This window comes from Prunus mume, linkage group LG3 (genome assembly GCF_029339155.1).
Source record: "Prunus mume cultivar Tortuosa linkage group LG3, ASM2933915v1, whole genome shotgun sequence".
Taxonomy (NCBI): Eukaryota; Viridiplantae; Streptophyta; class Magnoliopsida; order Rosales; family Rosaceae; genus Prunus; species Prunus mume.
In genome coordinates, this window is record NC_142700.1 from 29,261,168 (window position 1) to 29,264,711 (window position 3,544).

General features: G+C 37.9%; 1 pseudogene; it reads left to right on the plus strand.

Moving 5' to 3' along the window:
- The first annotated feature begins 216 nt into the window (after positions 1-216).
- LOC148919350 (uncharacterized) lies at positions 217-1,538 on the plus strand (annotated as a pseudogene).
- The last annotated feature ends 2,006 nt before the right edge of the window (positions 1,539-3,544 follow it).

The following is a 3,544-nucleotide window of genomic DNA, read 5'->3' on the forward strand; positions in this document are numbered from 1 at the left end:
TCAATAAGGGAGCATTTGTATTTCAATGCAAGAGATAAGGGAGCATTTGTATTTCAATGGGGTTGACTAAACCTATAAGGATTGATATGCCAACCTATTGAATCAAATGGAAGTGAAAGTGTAAATCAAGAACCATATCTTGAACGTGATGTGGTGGATGAGACAATTGATATGTGCGAAGGTGCACATGAACACTTTACTAAAAACCTGAACAAATTTAGGAAGTTTATGGAAGAAGCAGAAAAACCTCTTTATCCTGGGTGTCATAAGCACACCAAGTTGTCGGGATTGGTTAAGTTGTACAATCTTAAAGTAAGGCATGGAATGACGAACAATTGTTTCTCCGATATGCTTATTGAAGTTGGAGATTTGCTTCCAATTGGTCAAGAGGTATCATCATGTATGTATGAGCAAATAAGACATTGAATGCCTTGGGATTGAAGTATAAGAAGATACATGCATGCTACAATGATTGCATTTTATATAGTAATAAGTATCACGATTTGACAACCTGCCCTAAATGTGGCCTCTCACGATAGAAGGTGACAAAGAAGAATGTGGAGAAGAAAGGGGTCCTGGCGAAGGTTTTATGGTACTTTCCTTCTATCCCAAGGTTCAAAAGAATGTTTAAGTCATTTGAAACTTCTAAAAGTTTAACTTGGCATGATGAAAGTCGAATAAAAGATGGTCGATTGCGTCATCCAGCTGATTCACCATCGTGGAAGATGGTTGATCATATGTGGCCAGATTTTGCAAGTGAGCCTAGAAACCTTAGGTTAGCCCGTTCATCAGATGGGATAAACCCACACAGTTCTCTTAGTACTAGATATAGTTGTTGGCCAGTAATTTTGGTCACATACAAACTTCCTCCGGAGCTGTGCATGAAGAGGAAGTTTATGATTTTAACGTTATTGATTTCTGGCCCTAGACAACCTGGCAATGATATAGATGTGTACTTGGAACCATTGGTTAAGGATTTAAGAACATTGTGGGATGGAGTGGAGGGAGTCTATGATGTTTTCCGACAACAGTCCTTCACCTTAAGATTTGTACTTTTGTGGACAATCAATGATTTTCCAGCTTATGGTAATCTGTCCGGGTGCACTACGAAAGGATATTATGCATGTCCAAATTGCGTTGAGAAGACATATGCGGAAAGGTTGGAACATGGAAATAAAATGGCATTCACCGGACACCGAAGATTCTTATCTCGTTATCATGCTTATAGAAAATTAAGTGAAGATTTTAATGGTAAGGAAGAACTTGACCCGGCACCAAAACCTTTAACCGGGGAACAAGTATGGAAAGAAGTTGAGGCCATAAACTATGAGTGGGGGAAGAGAATTGGGAAGTGGAAAGATGATGGTTGTACTAAGTGTTATAAGAAGAGATCAATTTTCTTTGACCTTCTTTATTGGAAATCGTTGTATGTTCGACATTGCCTCAATGTTATGCACATCGAGAATTATGTATGCGAGAGTATTTTCGATACATTGTTGAACATTCTCGGAAAAATGAAAGATGGGGTGGCAGCGTAAAGATCTCGTTAAATTGGGGGTAAGAACTAGTTTGGCACCACAAGTTGGCGAGAAGAGAACTTTTTTGCCTCCAGCAATGTGTACATTGAATAAAAAGGAGAAAATATCTATGTGCAAGGCATTGATGAGTGTAAAAGTGCCTGAAGGTCACTCTTCGAACCTAAGAAACCTTGTATGCATGAAAGAGTTGAAACTAGTTGGTCTTAAGTCACATGACTGCCACATATTGATGCAACAATTGCTACCGGTTGTAATACGTGGTGTGCTGCCCAAGCATGTTAGATATGCAATAATGAGGTTTTGCTTCTTCTTCAATGATTTATGTTAGAAAGTGGTGGATGTACCTACGCTAGATAAGATACAATCGGATCTTGTGGCTACATTGTGCTTGCTGGAACAATTCTTTCCTCCATCATTCTTTGATGTTATGGTCCATCTAACGGGGCATCTTATTAGAGAGGTTCGTTTGTATGGACCAGTTTTCTATGGATGGATGTACCCTTTTGAAAGGTACATGAAGGTATTAAAGGGTTATGTACACAGTCGTGTGTATCCGGAAAGTTGTATCGTTGAACGCATTCTTGTGGAAGAATCTGTGGAGTTTTGCTCATAGTTCATGGCTGATTTAAGTGAAATTGGGGTTCCTACACCACGCTTGCATTTAGCAAATACTAGTACATCTTTATCATGTCCATCTATAGAATCTGTGCCCCACGAAAAATTGGACCAAGCACATCGAACTGTCTTGGATAATACAGCTGAAGTTGATCCTTACATTAAGTAAGTTATCCTAATCCAATTATTCTGTTTTCTTAGGTTTATTTTATGGATAAGTCAAACTTTAACATTAGATGCTTCTATGTGCACTGTAATTTTTACAGTGAACATAAAGACCATTTGAAGGAGAGTAATCCAAGGAAAGCAAAAGACGAAAAATGGATAACCGAAGGTTTATTGACTGGTTTCATAACCGGGTTAGTAGTGTTCATTTTACTAAAGTGACGAGCGATTGGTACCTCAAACAGATTTTAATTATCTTTTATAATTTCAGGTTGGTGGTCAATTAACTATGAATTTGAATGGAGTGACAAACATTGTTTAGTGGCTAGCTCATGGACCACGTAAGGGAGTTTTGAAATATAACGGTTATGCCATAGATGGGTACCGTTACCACACTAAGGCATGTGACAATGAACGTGCTATCCAAAATAGTGGGGTTTGCTTGGTGGCAAGTACTATGCAAATTTCAAGTGAAAAGGATAAAAATCCAGTTGTTTCAAACATGATATTCTATGGGGTTATCGAAGAGATATGGGAGCTTAATTATAATCAGTTTCAAGTTCCTTTGTTTAAGTGTGCATGGGTAGAGAATGAGAAAGGTGTCAAATATGCCGAGGATAGTAGGTTGACTATGGTGAACCTTAATCGGAGAGGTTATCGACAAGATGAATTTGTTATGGCCACTCAAGTGAGGCAAGTATTTTACGTTGATGACCTGAAACTGATGGTTGGTTAATTGTACTTCCAATGCCGAATAGAGTTTATATTCATGGTGATGAGTTAGAGGATGCCGTACTTGAGCACCAATCCTTTACTAATGGACTGCCAGCAGTAGAAGAATTTAAATATGATATTGGTGAGGGTGAGGCAAAGTATATGCGAACAGATTGCGAGGGGATGTGGGTCACTAATAGAAAAAAACAAGCATAGATGTTGGTTTTCTATGTGAGAATTTTCATTAACTCTAGTATGTGTATTATCTTTTGTGTGTATTGTCAATTTACATAATTTATTTTGTTATATGCATATTCTAATGTTCTTCTTTTATGCAGATATGGCTGAATCAAATGAAGGGAGTACATCACAAACAACTAGTACATCAAATAGTGAAGGTAAAAGGAAGCGTGGTCCAACATAAATGAATCAAATTCAAATAAAGAAACATAAAGGGAAAACGATAAAAGTTCTGTTTAACTCCAAAGGAGAAGCAAGTGGTCAAGCGGGTA